At 43.6% G+C, this 20,875-nt stretch overlaps 1 long non-coding RNA gene across 1 annotated transcript in view; it reads left to right on the forward strand.

The window, feature by feature from the left end:
- The window catches only part of LOC109390253 (uncharacterized), a 65,347-nt gene that overhangs the window by 33,123 nt on the left and 11,349 nt on the right, over window positions 1–20,875 (forward strand). The window contains exon 3 of the long non-coding RNA XR_002125532.1: window positions 20,415–20,552. This is a non-coding gene — a long non-coding RNA (uncharacterized LOC109390253). The remainder of the gene's footprint in view (window positions 1–20,414; window positions 20,553–20,875) is intronic.

A 20,875-nucleotide genomic window follows, 5' to 3' on the forward strand; every position in this document is an offset into this window, starting at 1 on the left:
ATATGTGTTGGTACTGGAGCAGAAACATAGCTCTAGTCCCTCAAAAACTGCCTGATTTTGTCGTGATCAACCCTAGATTGATCACTTCCAATTTGGATGATTCAGTTTCTTCATTTATACATTAGGGATAAGAACACCTTTCTTGGCTAACTGGGGTCTGAAGCAGATACTGGATATCAGATCTGAATGTCCCTTTGAGAGACAAGGGAAGGCATTGGTTAGTGGGGAAAACCACACTCAGCTGTGATTTTCTCAGGCAGACTCAGGAGCTAGCACTGGCCTTCCTCCAGGTGTACCCAACTTTGAAGCACAGGGAGCTTTTCCAAATGCTACATTTTTATGACTGGGGACGTCCCCATAGATCCCTAACAATGTTACGTACCTTTCAAGCTCCAAATCAAGCTGACTGTCACTCCAAAGAGAAGCCAGAAAGATCCTTAAAGAATGACACATTGTGTTATGTCCCTGCTCACATCCTCCAAAAGCACTCAGAAGAAAGTCCAAAATAGTTTCTTTGTTTGCACATTCTCAAAGCAGATTTGACAAGATTCACATAGTGCATTGGAATGAGAGTGAGACTGGGAATGGAGAAAGCCATGGAAGTATCCTGATTGATTGTCACTGTGGGCAAGTGTGACAGTTACTCTCCAGAACTCTGAGGAACCTTATAGAATAAGCCTCAAAATTGTCCCACCTAGAGATGATGAATCTGGGCATTTATCAACCCAGGCCTGTTTCTCATTTGTTGAGGGTTGCCCATGGCACTGGAAGGCTGCCCTGAGTGTGTATTAAACATGTCCCTTGGTGTGGGACAGAGCTGTCAGGCAGCTAAATGGAGAGGAGCAGGCTTTTGGGGTGAGGTGCTATCAGCATGGGTAGTAAGTCCACCTGTGGATGGTATGTCCAACGCTGGACACAGTTGAGGCAAAGGCATGTGGGCAGGGCACACAGCATCCTCATGGCTGCCGGGACCTCTTCTCAGATCTCACCTCCATCTGTCCTCTCCCTTGCTCACTCCACTCTGCCAACGTGCTTTCCACCAAAAATGCCAAGTAAGTCCCCACATCAGGCCTGTCTTTGTTTGCTAGGGCTGCACTCACAAAGCACCATAGATGGGGGGTTAAACAATATAACAGCATTCTTTCATGATTCTGGAGGCTGGAAGCCTGAGACCAAGGAGTCACCAGGGTTGCTTCTTTCTGAGGCCCCTCTTCTCGGCTTGCAGATGGCTTTCTTCTCCTTATGTTTTCATCTTGCCTTCCCTCTGTACATGTCTGTGTTCTAATTGTCTGTTCTTAGAACAACAGCAGTCATATTGGATTAGGGTTCATCCTAATGACTTTATTTTAACTTTATTACCTTCTTACAGAGCCAATCTCCAAATACTGGGGGCCATCTCCAAAGACCCCATCGCCTAATACCATCACATTGGGGTTAGGATTTTAGTACATGAATTTTGGGAGGACACAAATATTTAGTCTATAGAAAGAAATTTCTTTGGAAAAACATTTGTTGCAGGTTTTGGGAAACTTTTTTGCTTTCCAGAGAAGTAAACCTCATGTGTGCAGAGTGCTTGAGAAACAAATGCTTTTTCCCTCTACTTTACAATTCCATTTTTTTCTTGTATAAGAAACTAAACTTCCCAAGAAGCATGGGAAAGCTAGAATATCAACACTCAGGATAACTGAGTTGCACTGGCTGAGAAGGGGAGGCTTCACTTTTTTTGTGGTCATAATTTGGATGTCCTCCACAGAGGCAAAGTTTCACAGGAAATTTCTGTCTAAAAGAGAGACTTCCCTTCTTACAGCCCAGCGTTTCATAAGGAGGAAGAGAACCGGGTCTCTGTCCATGCTGTGTTTGGATGGCCAGTTCCATTTTGTTTTTCAGGTAGGGCCAAGCCAAGGATCAGGCAATAAGATGCTATCCAAGTGAAAGGTAGACTGAGGTGTAAGGCCTCTTTCTCTAGAATCCATACAAGCTGTCAGTGAAGGCAGCATGCAGGCAGAGAGAGTTATATATCCTCCCCTATCTTTGCAGCATAACTCCATGATTGGTAAAATCTAGACATATTATTTAAGCTCAATTTCCATGCTTTCATTGAGGAATGATGAACTACCTTGACTGGTTCTTAAGATCTGATTTGCATTTGTTCCCCTGAGCCAACAGATGTCACAAATGAAGAGGGATTTGGGACTACTGGCACGTTCCTTATGAATCTTGGTTTGAACATGGCTAAGAGGGTGTGATGGTTTGCAGCTTAATAGCCCCTGTGTTTATGGGCTGGGTACATGAAGAGCTCAGGAACCATGAGCTCAGCTGAGATTCTTCTTTGTTGAAGGGACTCCCCTGAGCACTAGGGTTTTAAGAATGGCTCACACAGCTTCTGTTTTGAAGAAGCTCACAGTCTTGTGAAGAAGATGGACACAAAGCGGGGAAACATGATGCAATCTAGTGATTACAATGACAGAGACCTCAATAGGGGATTATGGCCAGAGATAGGACTTAACCAGTATGGGAAGACGTCCTTGAAAAACGATGCCAAACTGAGTTGAAAGGGTCATGAGGAGATAAGCAAAAGCATCACAGGCAAAGGTGGCAAGCTAAGCACAGACAAGGCGGTGTAAAACCATAGGATGGGGGCAGTGGCTGTCGGGAGCTTCAGGCTATAGGACTGTGAGGCTGTGAAGCAGGGGATGGGAGCAGTTGAAGCCATGGTAAGGAGATAATAATCTTCACCTCTTCTAGTAACAGGGAGAAGAGAGCACTATTAAGCTTGGGGATGACATGGAAAGATTTACGTTGCTAATGGAGTATTCTGATGACTTGAGTGGAGGGTGGGTTGGAAGGGGAGAGATTGTAGACAAGGAGCTCAGTTGGAAGGCATTGAGTGCTGAAGATCTTAATGAGACGAGAGGTCACAGGGATGGAGAAGAGGGGAACACCTTGACTTGTATTCCTGGAGTTCATCAGCTCATCCTGAGCTAAGGAGAAATGGAGGAGCTATTTTCTGCTCCGAGATTTAGTAAGAGAAAACTGAGGACGGTAGTAGACACATGACTCTGAAGTCACTGAGGGAAAAGATACAAAGCCCGGTTCTGTGATGCGACTCTGAGACCCTCTGTGTGAGTTGATCAAAGCCTCCAAATTGCTCTTCTCTAGGAGTGACATTGCTGAGAAAACTACATGAAGTGGCTGGTCCCTGATTTTTTTTTTCCAGAAGGCGAGCATCGCCCCAGAAAGGCATGTCCAAAAGACCCTTTTGCTGCAGAACCCTCTTGGAGATCAGGCCAGCAGGAGCTTCTTCAGGAAGGCTTCTGGACAGCAGGAGGGGAGTAGCAATGGGCCTGTGGCTGCTTTTCAGATGAAAGGTAAAACTGCCTAGAGGTGGTACAGATGCCAAGGAGGAGGGATGGAATCTGCCATTGGGGGTACCTGCAGATTGGACCAGTGTGCTGTCATGTTGAAAAGCATGAGATTTTCATCAGAGTTCTGGGCTGAAAGCTAGGCTGTGACACACACTGTGTCTGTAACCTCAGTTGTTTTCTTTGTTGTATTCTGCTCTGTTATGAGCTCAAAGTGTCCCCTCCCCACTAAATTCATATGTTGAAGCCTCACCCCCGGTACCTCATAATCTGACTGTATGTGGAGACAGGGTCCTAAAAATGAGCACTACAGGGTATTTATCAGGGAAAGCATCCTCTAATAGGTGAGGGTGGAGTTGTATCATATTTTGATCCCTCTAGATACCGAGCAGAATCCTAGGGACAAGGTGCTCTCCTGAGTAGATACTCATATTGCTTATTTACTCCTTTATCCCTTCAACAAGCATCTATTGAGCAACTTCCAAGAGTCAGGGACTATGGATATAAGAGTGACTGAGACAAGGCCTGTGCCCTGGGGAAGCTTACAGTTCCGTGAAGGGTTTGGTGATCTGTGTCGCCTATGATCCCTTCTGCACAAAACAGCAGAGTTGAGAACTTGCAACAGAGACTTCATGGCTATGGGATCTGGCTCTTTACAGAAAAATGTTGCCAGCCACTGGCCTAGTGGAAGGTAGATCACAGTGGAACAGCTGGGAATGCTCTCCCAAATATTTCCTTTCCTTTCAGTAAACTCTTACTCAACTTGATTTCTCACTTCCGGTATCACCACTTTTGAGTAGCCTTCTTTGATTCTTCCTCTCACAGAGTACTCCAGGTCTCCTAGACCCACATGCCTTTCTTTTGTAATTCAGATCACAGTTTATATCTTATTCATTTTCTTGGTGATCATTTTATCAGTGTCTGTTTTCCCCATTAATGTAGCCCTGGTTACTTGCTCAGCAATACTCTACGCACTGTACATATAGTGAGTAACTCATGTAATTCTCCCAACAACCCTATGAGGTAGGTCCTATTATTATTTCTGTTTGGCTGATGAGAAACTGAGACACAGGGAGGTTAAACAACTTGCCTAAGGTCACTGGGAAATAAGTGATGGAGTCAGGATTTGAGCCTTAAACAGTCCAACTCTCACGCCAGCATCTAGAATCCCACATGGCACGTGGTGGTTCGTAAACATATGTGTGCTGAGTGGATGAATGATACAGCACTCTAGACCAATGCTATTCTAGAGAAATCAACCAAGAGCTGTGCAGGCAGGGAGGATGTGCCCATTTACAGCTGATGTGGGCTGGGTCAAAGGAAACTGTACACATGATCATCATGTTTTAATTTGACTAAAGGCCTTAGAACAAGAAACTGGAGAGTAGATGCCTTTTCTTTCCCACTGTCACTTACAGAAGCTTAGGGCTCCTGGCATCCCCCATGTACCATCCCTGAGCTAAGATGATGATCCCTGATTGCCCTCCTGTTTTTCTGATCTCTGCATTTGCAATCAGCTGCTCAAAACCATTCCCCTTTTTATTTTTTTCAACTCCCTTTCTTCTCCCCCAGACTCTATCAAGCTTCTGGAAGCATAAAAGCAGTTAAGCAATTACAGGAACTGAACTTGAACTCTAAACCTCAGGAGATTCACCCATCACTGAGCTGCAAGGCTCCCAGGCCTCCAGCTGCAGTAGTTTTGTGAAGTCAGCACAGTGCGTCCACGGGGGCACCATATTTTATTTTTCAATCGAGCATGGTACCGTCAAGTATTGCTTAAGTGGCTTGGTATCAGCACTTTTCTTCAGATAACTTATGAGCTTGGTGTGCATGACGTTTTGAAACCTGTGTGAAAATGTGCCAGTTATGAATATTTTCCAAAGTCTCTGTTTTCTTGTTCTGAGTGACTTCAGGGGTTTCCTCCAATGCTGATCCTTTGGGCCCTTTTCTGCCAGCAGGTCAGCCTGCACCTTTTAGCTGTAAATGCACTCTTGTGACTCAAGATTGAAGCAGCCAGAATCAACCCCTGGGGGAAGCAGATTGGGTGTCGGTGGGTCTCAGGTGTTTGGCTGATAGTACTCAGGGCTTCTCTCTCGCAGGATGGGGGTGCAATTCTGTGCTGCTTTCAGATTGAGCAGTCTGTGTGGTGCTGGCTTCTTGGGGTCAGGTGATATTTCCTTTCAGGTGGCCGCTCTGGTTGGCTTTTCAAAGGGTGCTGTTTCTAGCAGAAAGTTTCTTATTTTCACCATGAGCCCTAACCTGTCAAGGAACCTGTGTTTGACAATGAGAATTTCTCATCTTCCAAGACTCTAATTTTCATGACGAGATCGCATCTGCCGATGTGACAGTTCACTTCCCTGGAGTGAAGCTGGTTCAGGACGGTGTGACCTGAACATCTGCAGAAACGGATTCCCTTGTCTCATCATCCATCACAGCTGGAGAGACCCTGAACTTGGAGGTGCTCCCCAGGCATTTTGTGCGCTTAATTCTTGGTGGGCTAAGTGTGATGTGTAACATCCCCAGATCATAGCCTGTGCAGGACAGAGGGGACTGCACGTGGCCCTAGCCTTCATCTGTCTCTTTTTCGAAGGCATCCAGACAAGGACCTGGATATTCATTATCTATTCTTTCTACAGTGGCAGCAGCACAATCCCACCAAACCTCAGTCACTCTGTATTTGAGGTCAGAATGCACTCAGAGTTTCCGCTCTAACCAGCTGTTGGATCTTTTGCTCGGTTCTGACTCCCAAGATGTAAGAGGAGGGCCGGATGAAAGCACTTTGTAAACAATGGTCCACATGCTTAGTTGTTACGATATGTGAGTGGGTCATAAACTGTAAGCACTGTGAACATTGGAGGGATTATTATTTAGATTATATCTAGGCTATTATTACTTAGATGATTATGATGTTATTTAGGTAGGCAGCCTCATCATCTAAATGATAAGAACATATAGAATCAATAGGAAAACAGGCTATTTAAATATAAGAGTAATCTTAACTATTTTTTTTTCTATCTCTCCTAAAGGCAGGTGGAAAGCACGTTTCCAGTTGCCATTTACAGTACTTATTTAGTGGCCTCAGTATACTCGTATGTCACTGGTAGCTTTACTCTTGTTCAGTATCTTTCATCACGAGATTAAGTTCCATGAGGGCAGGGGGGATATCTGATGTGCTCACTGCTCTAGCAGAGAAAAGGTGTTTGTTATGCACCCGTAGAATGAGCTGATGAGATGAAAAAATGATTGCATACATTTGTCATAGAATCTGCTTCTCTGGAGGTTTGTAAAGAAAGACTGAGCATCAACCTCTGTGATCCAAAGTGCAACAACTTTAATTTCCCTCAAAATACCCTCAAGTCTTAAGTCAACAAATGACTCTTTTTTAACATTTACTGAGCAGCTAAATGTTCAAAGCTCACCGTGCCTAGCACACCAGGTGCTTTCATCCACCCAACCTTGGGAGGTAGTTTTAAAATACAGAGGGTGCCAAAAAAAATTTCAAGAAAGGAAAAAACTGTATTAAAATTGTAATGCTCAATATATACCAATAAAAAAAGATGAATACAAGTCATGTGTATACATTTTTTGGCACCCTCCCGGTATAGTTTTTTTGTTTTTAATTATTATTCAGGTATGATGTGGGCAGTAGACCAGGAGATGACTGTTGTTGAAAAGATAGTTTGTTACAGTTCCCAAGATGAGGGGGCACATTATGCAATGGGGTGTGTTTGTGGGGGGCCCCACAGCACCACGGCCAGTCAGGAGGCAGAGGGACTGAGGGAAAATGGAGGCAAGGGCCTTTATTATGGTTTCTGTGGAACAAGCAAGGCAGAGCAAGCAGGTTTCGGATTAGATAGTTTGAATGATCTGAGGGCACTCTGGAGAACCAGGACTGCCCGTTGTTGCCTGGTACTTGGCCCTGGGGTTATTAGAGCTGGGGAATAGTGGCCTGGAGTATGAGACTCCAATGGGTAGAGGGGGTGGTTGGGGGATTCATTGGTTTGCATATGAAAGCTACAGCTCTTTACTATCTCTAGGAATTGGCTAGCTTGGGAGAAGTGGTCCTTCCAAGGCCCCAACATGTCAAATCATCAACAATACAGAAAACAAAACTGCATAATTAATACAGGAAGATGATCTTCATATTTTTCTGTGGAGGCGATTGTGGTTCCTAGAGGTTTAATGGTTTGATGAGGCTAAGGCAGTTAGAAAGAAAAAATGTAGAATTCAGACTGGTGGACTCTTCCTAATCTACGTGGGCTGCCTCTGTCAGCAACAGTTATCTTCTTTGCTTTGTATCAAGAACATTTCTTGCCCAAGAACTGTTCTATTCAGGCTCTTGTTAGTAGCAAGAAAGAAACCAAGCTTGAGTTAGTTGAGCTAAATAGGGTCATTTATTGATCCCTGTCATGGCAAGGGCAGGGTTGGCGATGTAGAAGGCTGTAATGGGAGCTCTCCTTTTCACATTTGCTTTTCTCTGCATCAATCTTTCCTCTTGCAGACCACCTTTCTCTATAAGGCTGAACTTACAAATTCTAGAAGTTTCTAGATGTTTCTCACATTTTCTCCACTTGAGAGGAAAGAGACCTTTCCCTACCATGGGAGAACTGTGAATGGCCTGAGTTGGGGGCTACGCAATGGACTGATTCTTTTACCTGGAAAGTAAGGTACTATGATTACCCCTCTTGAGTCATGTGATTATTTGGGGGCAGACCTGGGGAAGGGAAGGGATCTGTCACCAGAGTAAGTAAGTAACTGGGTGATGGTCAGGTGAAAATATTAGATGTCCACCACAGGAAGGTTTGGTAAAATTCAAAGTATGATTCTAAGCTACTCAGTGTCATCAAAATCTTGGATGATTTATTGGTTGATCTGGGGCATATTTACCAGAGCAAACCCCAGGAACATTCTAGCAGTCATAAACTGGATGGGAAGAAAGAAAATAATCGCTTTCATCACACAGTAGAAAAGTAAAGTTAAAAGAATTCAGCACAATTGTGAGTAGAGGCTGAATTTGGTTTCATATAAACATGAAAGGCAAACAAAACAAAACACAAAAACATGAAAGGTAAAGACAAGTGCAAGCAGTCTGCAGATGTAAGGAGCATGTTTCTCTGGGCGATGCATTCCCTGACTATCTGAATTTTGGGAAGCCAAACCCACCCTCACAGACTCATAAAGACCTTAAACAAGGAGACTCAATCTTCTGAGACTGTTTCTAGATGTCGGTCAGTTTCCTCTGCCAGCTGTAGACTCCTCAGCCTTGGTGTTTCTTGGGAGTTACATCAACTTTTTGCATTTGTAGGGAGTCAGGATAAATGCAATGTTTGCCTGATTTGGCATCAAAGGGTTACCTACTTGACAGGGCAACACCTACACTGAGTGTTTTGTCCGTCTGACTCTATTAAAGTAAGTAATTGTCTCATACAGTACCTCCTCCCCACCTTCTCCCAAATCCACCTGTGATTTGCCTGAGTCTTCATCAGACAAGGCTGTAAGTTTGGAACTCTAAGTGGGGCATGTTGGGCTTTGACTAGGAGCTCTCTTCTCTATCTGGGGTCCTCATTCCTCTAAACACTAGTAAAGGGATCAGTGAAGTTGTGCTAACCATGAAATGCATCAAAAAGTGATAAAGAAGTCTGATGTTAGCCAGAACCAAAGTCAAAATGGTCAATGGACATAACAGTTGCCTCAGCTTATGGTTGGAATTGTAGCAGTTTCTGGGTTTGACTACCTTTCCAGCGGATCAGAATTTCTGAAGGGCAGTGACATGGACCATTGATTGATATAAATAGTTATGAAGAAGTTAAGTATTATTACCCAAATAAAATACGTATTTTGTCTAATAAAAAATATGAATCTCACTGTAAGATTTATTTTTGAAAGGGAATCTGATAGGAAAATATTTGGAACTATTTGCAAAAGTTGCAGGCTCAGGCTGGTGATGGTGGTGGTGATGGTGGTGGTATGTATTTAGGGTCCATCACAGTTGGGAATGTTGCATCTCTGTGGAAGGAGAGAAGATAATTTTCATTGCTTCGGATCCTTGTGATCACACAGTGAGAGCAGGATGGGAAAGGATTTATGGAAAGGTCCTTGGGTTATGTGAGGGAACTCTTCCCCCAGTGAAATCCAGGGAAACCAGCAGGAGAAGGGCACGGAAGACTAACCATGTTTTTCCTGAAGTATCAGAGAGTCACCTTGAATCTAAGTTGGGTGAAGCTTCCAAAATCCATTATATCCAACTCACTCACTTTTCAGAGGAGAAATCTGAAGTGAGGGGTAGAGGGATGGGGAAAGTGAAATAACCTATCTGTGATCAATTGCTCATCGCACAAATAGGAAGCAAACCTAAGACTTCTGGGTGACATCTTCACCATCTTTATCATCACACCCTTTGGGAGATTTCTCTTTTTCTAAAGTACAGTAGTCCCCCTTTATGCACCAGGGATACGAATATGTTCCAAGACCTGAAAGTGCAAATAGCATTAAACCCTCTATATAGATATAGATATACAGATATAGATATCATATATATATACACACACATATATAATCTTTTCCTATACATATACATACTATGATAAAGCTTAATTTATAAATTAGACACAGTGAGAGATTAACAATAACTAATAATAAAATAAAACAATTATAACAATATACTGTAATAAAAGTTATGTGAATGTGGCCCTTCTCTCACTCTCAAAATATCTTACTGCACTGTAGTCGCCCTTCATGTGATGATATGAGATGATAAAATGCCTATGTGATGAGATGAAGCGAGGTGACGTGATATAAGCATTGCGACGTAGCGTTAGACTACTATTTGGCCTTTTAGAAATATGTCAGAAGGAGGATCATCTGCTTAGGGTGAGCCTGGAGATCACACCATGATAATGTTGATGGCTGGATGTCAAGGGTAGACAATGTCAATGGATGGGGATATTTAATGTTTTTGAACCATAATTGACCACAGGTACTTAAATCTGTGGAAAGCAAAACTGTGGGTAAGGAGGAACTACTGTATTTTAAAGGTTTATGTGAATTTATTTCATTTGACTCTAAATGACAAAAAGGGCTAAATGATGGAAGTTATAAGTCATAAAAATAGGCATTAGAGCTGTTACACAGACAGAGCAGGTTAGCACGCCATTGATCAAAATTTAGTGAGCAAAGTTTTGGGAAGGTGATGTGCCATCTCTTATTGCAAGGATTCAAGAAAAGGTTGATCACTTGTAGGAAAATCATAGCAGTTTCTCCAGCATCAGCTCAGTAGGTAGCAGGGAAAAACTTGAGAATCATAGAATCTTAGTGAGTTTACGTGTTGGTTTGGAATAGTGACCAACTCATGGTATAGGGACTAGGCCTTCTTCTCCCTTCCTATTCCTTCAGGCTGCCTTCCATGATCAGCCTACTCATCCTCAGGATTCATAAGACCTTGTGACAACTCTCAATTATCACACCTTCCCCAGTAAGTTAGTGCAGAATACTTGGGAGGGATGTGTTCTTGAAGACCTTACACAGCTCAAGTCCGACTTCGTCCAAGACTATACTTGACCTGAGATGGCAGACATTAAGAAGTCAGTTAAGTATTTATTATTGAATAGTGTTGTCATCAGCAGGCCTTTTTTCGGCCACCAGGCAATCAAATCTAACTACTTTATGAAGATGCACTGTGATAATGAAAATGCATGGGCTTCAGAATCAGTCAAGATGCATTTCAAATATTGGCTCAAACATGTGATAGCTCAATGGCCCAAAGAGAGAGGCTTAGCTTTCTTAAGTCTCTGCTTTTCCATCTGTGTGCTGGAGTAATAAGATATGTCCCAGAAAGGTCCTGTGAGGATTTAGCAAGATAGTATGTAACACATCAGCTGAAAACCTGACCACTGGGGATAGCACCATTTTGCCAGACCCCATTATTGAATAGTATGGTTGTTTAAAAACTTTTTTTTGTCTTGTTGAATAATATCTGTTTAATTAACTTCCATTTCTACCAGTGGATCCTGGATACAACACTTCTTTTTTCTCACTAAGCAATGGAGCTGATATTTCTGCTTCAAGCTCTCATATAGACCCTGTATGTCAGTGCGGTATAACAACTAATATTTGACCATCCTGAGAATTAACATTGAAGCCCTTTTACTTTGTAGTTTTTGCAGTGGCAGGTACTTAATAAATACAAGGAGTGTTGCATTCTATTACAGAGATGAACACTGGTCAGTGGTACAAGTGAATATCTTTTATATTGCATTTCTCCAATTTGAGAATAGCATGCAATGCATTATAAAAAGATCAATCATTTTGTCATTATGGTCTTCTTTGGCTTCAAACCAGTTTATTGGATTCCTTTAGTTTCAAGTAACAATAAAATAAATTGCCTCTTATATTGCAAGGGAAAATATCATTTTTGAGACAGGGTTGAGATTTTATGGCTGAGATAAAGATGAACCCATTGAAAATACAGGTTTCTTATCAATGGTCCAGTGAATTATATGTGGATAAGGTCCATTCCTCCTCTGTATATTGAGGCCTGATACAGTGTCATTTTGGGTTTGATCTTTGAAGATGAAGGCTCAGCATTTCAATTCAATAGTTCTTGCATTTTGGAGTGAAACAGAATACAAAAGATAATCTAGTCTTATGTCCTTGATTTATCAGTAGAGAAACTGAGGTCCAAGTTCACCTCTTGAAATAACCTCTGCATACATGTCATCAAGCCAGAGGATTCATCCTCTAACTTGATCCAACACTTAAAATTACAGACTCATGAAGTTTTAAAGCTAATCTGAAGCTTGGTGATATCTAGTCATAATTATGCAGCTGAAGAAGTGGAGAAGTCAATAATTCTTCAAGGTCACATGGAAATTTACCTGCAGATTTTGGGGCAGGAGTCTGCTAATTTAAAACTTTTCTAGATTATCTCATTTTCTCCCACTGTGCTATGGAATATGAACAAATGTAGCAAGGAAATAAAATATTGTCCTTCTGGAAAAAGTTACAATCTCAGAAGACACGATATCTTAGCAGACAAGTTTGTCTCCAAGTACAGAAAAACTAAGAGAGACAATAATATCTTGTGGTGCCTCCCTCGCTCTCCATTTGGACGCCTACCTTCCATGCCCTTGGAGATCCCTCCTCTCATCTCTCAGCTCTAGCCTTTCTCTCACAGAATTGTAGTTGTTCAGCTAACTTTTCTGTTTATCATTTGTTTTTATAGCCTTTCCATTTGGCAAGTCAGTGCCTCATGCTTTTCAATCTGTAAACTTTAGGATTTGAAGCTACTAAAAATATGGAAATGGCATAAATTCAGAACACTTTGAGGATAAAGAAGTGAAGAGGCAGCTTATACAACTTGATATGTTCGAACACGACTTTCTCACCCTGGCCTCTCCCTGCCCTTTTTTCTCTCTCTTAAATTTGCATGACATTTTAATTAAAAAGTTGATAAAAATCAAATGTACATAATAAGCTCAGGAACATTTAACACTTGTAGATGGAGGCTGCATTTTTACTCAAATGGAACCTCCCAGCTTGTGTGATTCATTTGTGGGAGTCATATGAGAGAGAGCTGCTGGAGAAGAGAGTCTTATAAGAAAAGATGAGTAAAATCACCCTTTGCAGAGAATAGGGAGAGTTGAAGCTGAGGCGGGAGAGAGCCTGCTCCTGATGTCAGCAAGCCCCCTATGAAGAGCTGGCCAGGGTCAGTGACATCGGTGGGAATCGACTTTCTCTGGGGGTAACAGGAGCCATTTGGTCCAATCCCAGAACCAGCTTGACCTTGTTGGGATAAACCATCATATCAATCTTGAGCATGTTAGCAAGACCTGCCTAAATCAGCTATAGTCAGGGCAGTGGGAGCAGAAACTACAGACAAAAGGGCTGCCCACTGGGGCCAACAGGAGGAGATGGACCTTGGCACTTGGGCCTGCAGCAGGAAACCAATAAGACTCACCAAAAAGAAATTGTCAACGAGCATCCAGGATTTAAGAGAGAAAGGCAGATGACAGGTATAGAGGCAGCAGCATCAGTCACAGTAATTTTGATGCAGGGGGTAAGAAGGGACGCGGAGTGGAATGTATGTTTGTTATCCTTGTGACTGTCACCCACTCCCTGACCATCTCCCTGAGCTTATGTGTCCAGGAGACTCAAGAGTTATGGAAGAGAGGGAGGGAGGGAAGAAAGAAGATGAGACAGAATGAAGGAAGGGTGGGTCATTATGCGGAACTTCCTATCTACAGAACACTATGATTGATTCAAACAAAATAGCAACAAAAATCTGTTTGTTCTAGGCACGGTGCTGGACACTGGGGACAGGCACAGTGGGATAAAGTCACATGGACCTATGCAAACTTCGCTCTTAGCTCTTATGTTATAATGGTCTATTTGCTCATCTTTCAAAGGAGACTGATTTCCTCTAAGGCAAGCTCCTGCACCATCTAGTTCAGTCTCGCTGCAGTGGAATGACTATATAACTTACTGTGCCAACTGAGACACTCTTGAGAGTGAAATGGGTGCTATTAATGATTACACCTGGACAATAGACCTAAACAGGGACTGCAAAATGAAGGGGCAATGCCCAGTTAATGTGTTTTCAAAGAATGAATGCGCCTTTGGCTAATTCTTTGAGGTCAAGGCAGAACTGGAAACACTTGAAACTTGAAACTGAGCTAGCCAGCTAGCCGTTGACAGTTGAAGGCATTTTGACTCTTTAATTTCATGCCAGGTGGGACACCTTATCATCATACATTGTTGGGCTGTGAGTTCAGACACCCAGAGAAAGAGACATGTGTGAAACTATAGCCACCCAGAGAATCACAAAACCTCCCTCTCAGGAGGAGTGTGATAAAAGGGTCTGTTGGTGGGATCTTTCCGGGCATCCCAGGGCCTTCAGGGGTGGACATCTATCCTGAGCTCACATTAGAGAAACTGCAGAAAAAGACAAAACAAAGAGATGCCGGACAAGGAAAATGAGAGGGAATGGATATCCCAGCTGGAGACAATGACTAATTGAAGCGGAGTAGCAGGAACACTTTTTCTCTCGCTTATTAATTTGCTTTGCCAATGTCTTTTGCATGACTTCAGAACATTCTATGATAGCCTGGCATGCAACTTGGCACTGTCAGAAGAGGCCTGGGAGAGAAAGGGAGTGCAGTAAGAAATAGAACCAGAATATCGCTGCTGAGAGCCTGGAGATACTTTCTGGAATTTTCTATCCTAGAGGTAAATAGGGAGATTAAAACAAATTAAAGAAGGTGAATTTGGATCATCTTGGTGTAAAATGAAGGTGCCCATTGAGGACAGAAACGCTCTCTCCCTCTAGCTCAGGTTCGGCCCTTTCTCCAAGGCTTGTTTTCCTACCCACAGGACTCAGAGCCTGTGGTCACCGAATGGCCTTACTGGGCCCTCAGCGTTTCACACAACAACCCTGTTAGGTATGTGAGAGCTTCGATGGAGGAGGCCACTCATTTATTGCCAAAAAAAACCATAAACGGTGAGGGGGGTGTTTTCTATTTTTTTAGAGCAGCTGTGACCTTCTCTGACTCAGGGGCTGGACACGCCAGGGGATGTCAGAGGATTACAGCGTCTGCCTGAGGGGCTCTGCGGCTTGCATGTGCGGAGAGTGGAGGTGGCCGCATTGGGCTCTTATGCCCCTCCCCCGGTTGCGTCTGCTTCCCTTCTCTGCCTGGTTACACATTCCATCTTGCAGCCCTCTGAGGACTAGCACGCCTGCTCCTCTTCCCCCCCTCCCATGCTACTCAGGGCCCACGGTGTGTACAGCCTTGGGTTGCTAGGCAACTCCACTGTGGGGTGTGTGTGTGTGTGTGTGTGCTATGTGAGTGTGTTATACATCTGGCATGTATACACACATATGTCTTATGTGCACTACACACAATGCATTTGATGTGTATATGTACGTGTGTAAATGTGCACGTGTGGTGAGTGTTGCTCATGTGCTGTGTGCCTCTTGTACGTTGTGAGTACTGTGCATATGATGTATGTTGTATATGTGTTTTAAGTATGTTTTGTGTATGATACGCGTACGCATGTGGAAATGCTATATATGTGTGGTGTGTATTTTATGCATGTGCACAGCTGACATATGTATACACACATTACCATATGTGTTAGGCACACAGTATGTGTTTTAATGTATTCTCACATGTTTAATGTATGTTGCTTGTATGATATGCATGCGATGTGTGCTGTATAAGTGTTTTCCATGTGTTGTGTGTGTTTTATGTTTGTTCTAATGTGTGCTCTGTGCATCATCAGGAATGTGGAATCTCCTTGTTATGTTAATCTCCTGTGCAAGGTGTGCTCTAGTTTATCTGTTTCTCTTCAGCTTTGGGGGCCTGATGGGACCACATTTCTCCAGCTGCCTCTGAGCAGTGCGGGAGACAGCAGGACCCCTGAGTGAATGAATGAATTACTGTTCCTTGGTAAATAACTGCTAGGTTTCTCTTAGTTTATCAGCCATTTCACATGCCCAAACTCTCCCTGGAGCCACCATCCTCTCTCAGTTATCACTCATTAGTATTTACTTTCACACCGAATTGCCTATTCCCACTCTCTCTGCTTCCTCCTCACTTTCCAGTCATTTCTTAATCTATAGTGATCTGCTTTCCTCACCCCCCAACCCCCCTCCCCCTGCCATGAAAACGGCCTCCTTGTGGTTAACAAAAAATAAACTGCCAAATGCACTGGATGCTTTTCAATTCTTTTATCACAATTAAATAGTTGTAAGCATTGATGAACATTTCCTCCTAGTTGAAATTCTCTCCTCTTCTGAATTCTGCAACAGCGTATTATCGTGCTATTCCCCTTGCTTCCCCAGCTGCGCCTTAATCTTCTCCATCTCACCCTCTTCAGCCCATGTTTAAAATGTTAGTTCCCAGCATTCCATCGTGGTCCTCATATTTCAGTCTACCCACTTTCGCTGGCTGACCACATTTACGTATTCAACCTCAATTTTCTCCTCACGGATGAGCCCCAAGTGTCCGGGCACAGCCAAGATCTCCTCTGGGTGCAGACCTGAGGTTCCACCTCCCCCTGGATGGCGCCCCCCTGCGTGTATTAGCAGGTACCTCCAGCAGGAGGTGCTCAGAGGCTACTGCTTCTCCTCTCTCTTAGGTCTGTCACCAACACCATTGGACATATTGCCACCCCCACCAGAAACCTGAGAGTTTCTCCCCTTCTTTGAGGGGAGGGTAATATTCTCCTTAGAGGGGTGTTGTGTGGATAAAATGGGATAAGCAATACAAATAAATTTAACATACCACCTGACTTTCGTTAGGCATTCAGAGAATATTTCTTTTATCTCTCTTTAAAAAATGTCACGGGCTGGGCTGCTGTGAGTCGCCGGCGACGGCGTGGGCTGCAGTCCCTATGGCAGTGGGTTGCCATGGGCTACCGTGTGTAGCCAGCAGCCAGCGTGAGCGGCCAGCAGCCGCAGTGAGCGGCCGTCCAGAAGCCGGCGACTGATCTGCCTCACCCGGGAAGAGCGCAATGATGGTGCCAACTTGGGCCAGTGAAGCAACATCCTCCACAACTAGACTGAAGAACAAAACGACAGCAACTTGTCTGTCCCCCTTCCCCCCAATTCCCCAGCACTGTTCCCATCCCCCCAATTCACCAATAAAATTCTTTAAAAAAAAATGTCACGGAAGTTCATTGAGTCAGAGATCACCTTGAGATGGATGTTTTCAGATATGAGTTTAATAAAAAGATAAATAAATTCCACTATTTAAATAACAAAACAAGAAGAGCGAGGCCTATCTGTCCATCAATGCACAGATAAGAAGGCACTTTACAAGCTCTCCTTTCTTGCTCTTCAGGAGTCTGTGGGGTCAAGGACAGGCATTGTGTTCCCGGCTTTGCAGAAAAGGATGCTGTGTTTCCAGGGGACTCAGTGGCATTTCCCCATTTGCCCACCTGGTTAGCAGCAGAGCTGGGACTTCAACTTAACCCTCCCAATTCTATGTTCTGCCACCTGTTTCCCGACAAGTCCAAGGCAGCTGGTGTCACGTTGTCTGGCTAGCCAGATTGACAGATGACCACAGTTTCTGAGGTCAGAGCAGGAGTCAGTGTCTGAACAAGGAGTGTCTAATCACCATAAGAGGGCCTCGTGGAGAATGAAGTTTATGACAGCTTTGAAGAAATGGACGTAGATTTGGGAAAAAGAGTGATGGGGGCACGCAAAGCAGGTGATGTGACACACGGAAAGGAATAGGTGAAGGGATAGCCTCAGGAGTGTCAATCAGCCAGACAGTTTATTTGGATTATCTTGCCCATCTCTAAGTGAGCCTTGGCACCAGAACAACTCAGCACAACCAGCTAAACACACATTTTAGAGTTTGGAAAGTGAAATCATATACGTGATCAGATGTGGACTTTGCAAACCACCCTGATGTTTGAATTATTAGTATTAGTATTATTCCTCTTTTATAGCACAGGAAAGCATAAGATTTAAAGTGGAGATTTTGTTAACGGTCATGTTCCAAGGTTAACTAGCAGAGAGATGATGGGCATGAATCTAGATGGTAGACCTGAAATCTTTTTAGCTTGCTTACAATACCACAGCTGGTTTTAGTCTTTCTTCTCTCATCTGGGAAAAACCCTGAACTTAAGTTTCTTTCACAGATGTTGATGATAATAGCCATCATCCCCACTCATGGCATTGTTTGTGAAATCCATATTGACAGTGAACATGGAAGTGCTTTGTAAGGTCCAATGTAGTATACAGATTCAGAGGGTACTAGTGTGTTTCCATTTCTGCTGCCTTTCTGCCTCCTGACTTTCATCCTCATCGCGTGGAGGCGCCATTTTCCTCTGCTGACTACACAAAGCTGGTGACATCAATGCGCGGTGCCTGTTTCAGCCATTAGCACAGGGTCCTCCATCGCTGCACAAGAGGCTCTGGCTGATTGCAGTGCTGTTCTCAGATCAGAAATGGCAGAGTGTCAGTGTGAAAAGTCGGATCTCATGGGCCGAGCTCCTCTTCGGGTAGGGGAGGGCATGCCAGTTTGCAGTGGGGAATTGCAATGTGACCAAGGTCATGGAGATGGTTAATGGAAAAGCCATTTCTAATAAACCGTCTGTGTTTTTCTTTCGAGACCTTTAGCCTCTCTTTAGGACTTTTCTGTCCACACCATTGTACTCCAACCAAAAAAAAGGATGCTCAGACCCCTTGTTTTACTCCCAGCTTTCTTTCCTGTGGTCCGTGTCCATGCACAGGGTGGCAGGGAGGGAACACTGATGAATCACATCACCTCTTGGGGGAGTATGTTAGCTAAGGGTGCTTTTGGTTTTGTTAGGATCAGCACTTTGTCAAATGTAGCAGGCTTCTGGCTGCTTCTATGAAAGAAGAAAAATAGAAGAAAAGAAGAAAGATGAGACACAAGATGCCATGGCATAAAGGAATGTCTGAATAACAATAATAACATTTGTTGAACATTTAGTGTGTGTCTAGGTGTGTGCTCTCCAAAATCTGAGCTGATCCTTGTGAAAACCCTATGAAGCAGTTATTATGATCTTTATAGAAAGAGGCTTAGCCTGTGTGAGGTTCAGTGAATTTGGGTAGCATGACAAAACAGTAAAAGGAAAAGGTGGGATTTGAACTTGGGCCATCCAGTGCCAGAGCTTTCGTGCACATGCATTACACTACACTGACGGCAAGAAAGGGAGAAGCGTTCCTGTTGGGGTGCCAGAATGTTCAGATAATCGAAACATCCATGATGTTAGTACCTGTTACGGGTAAAGATAGCCATATAGAAGGTGATCGAGAGGCCCCAGTGACTCGTTTATTCTTTGATTCGACAGACACTGTCTATGGGCTACAGATTTTAAGGCAATGAGACACAGTTCCCAACAATGTCTGACTTAATCTTTGGCTCTTTGTCAGCTACGGCAGGCAGGATTCTAAGATGACCCCAGTGAGCCTCACCCTTGTTCAGCCTCCTCCCCTTCGAGTATGGGTAGAAGCTGTAAATATCACGCAGCTGTGGTTAGAAAGTGGGGAGAATTAACGCTGCCTTCTCTTAAGATTCATAGTTGTGAAACGTGGGGAAGAGAGAGAGCGATGGCTGTGAGGGTGGATACTTCCCAGGGACAGGATGTATCTAGAGACACAGAAGGCACAGAAACTTGATGAGACAAAATCCCTGATGGACAAGGGAGATGAGACTGAGAACATGGGCTGAGAGTAAAGAAGAGATCATCTGTGAACCGAAGCCTGACTGCTTCCCTGGCATTCTCACCACTAAGCATGATCGAAACTGAGGAAGACCACAAAGAACGGGGCTTTGCAAGTCACTTGGTTTGCAGGTTTAATATTGATGTGTCTATTCATATGATCTCTGCCCAGTTGCTTCTAATATAACCTTAACTCCAAGGTAATCACCTGGTGGGCTTTCGGCCTCCTCAAAGCCCTGTTCCTTTCTTCCTCTTGGCACGTGCTGGGCTTGCTCGTCTCCCTCCCCTTGCAGTTAGGCATGGCTGTGTGACTTGCTCTGGCCCACGAAACGTCAGTGTATCTCTTCTGGTAAAGCACTGTAGAGCCAGTTCACAATGGCTATGTTACCTTCCCCTCTGTCACTGTAATCTGTAGTGGTTTAGAGAGGGCTGCTCTGACAGCCTGGATTCTGGTGTGAGAACCACGCAGAGTGGTCTTCAGCTAATCCATGGTGGGCATTTAGTATGACCGAGAAACACATTTGTGTTGTTTTAACCCATTGGGATTTGGGAATTGTTTGTTATTGCAGCATAATCTTGAGCATCCTAACAAATCGAACCCACAAGTGAATAGCACTGGGCTCCCCGTTAGTGAGGCATTCCCAGACTGGTTGAAGAACACCATGCCAAGTGCAGAGGGCTATTAAAAGAACAGCAACAAAACAGAAACACAACAAAAACAACAGTAGCTCTGCCCTTCGCACTCTGGGTATCCATGGTAATCAGTCACTGTGAAGCTTGTAACGGTTTTTCTAAGAACTCGCTGTTCTCTAAAAGCAGAGACAGTCTATCTGCATTTTCCATATCATTTCTCTACAGCTTGTCCTGAGAGTGGAAGAACATTCCATTGACTGGGTTTATGATGCTCTGCCTCACTCCCTCTGCCCTGAAGTGAAGTTGAATTATAAAATAAGGCCAGCCTTATCTTGGGCAGCCATGCAACAATGGTATCTGGAGGTGAGTGTTGAAATATGTCTTGGGGCTTTGGGAAATGTTTTCAATTCAACGTTCTGTGATCACTGTCCAAAGATTCTTGATAGTGTCCTTTAGGAGTCACTGAACAGAAACAGAAAAAAAAAGGAAGAAAGAAACAACCTTGCATTCAGATGCCTCAGACTTACTAGTAAACAAACAAATGTCTAGGCAATGGTTTGCAGACTCAGTAAGGATAATGACGGTAATTATGAGTAAGTAACATATATGATATTAATCATGTGTATGATAATTAATCATGTAATCATTAATTAGTGTAATCATGTATATTCATATATATCCACATA

Source organism: Hipposideros armiger, unplaced genomic scaffold (assembly GCF_001890085.2).
Source record: "Hipposideros armiger isolate ML-2016 unplaced genomic scaffold, ASM189008v1 scaffold_260, whole genome shotgun sequence".
Lineage (NCBI taxonomy): Eukaryota > Metazoa > Chordata > Mammalia > Chiroptera > Hipposideridae > Hipposideros > Hipposideros armiger.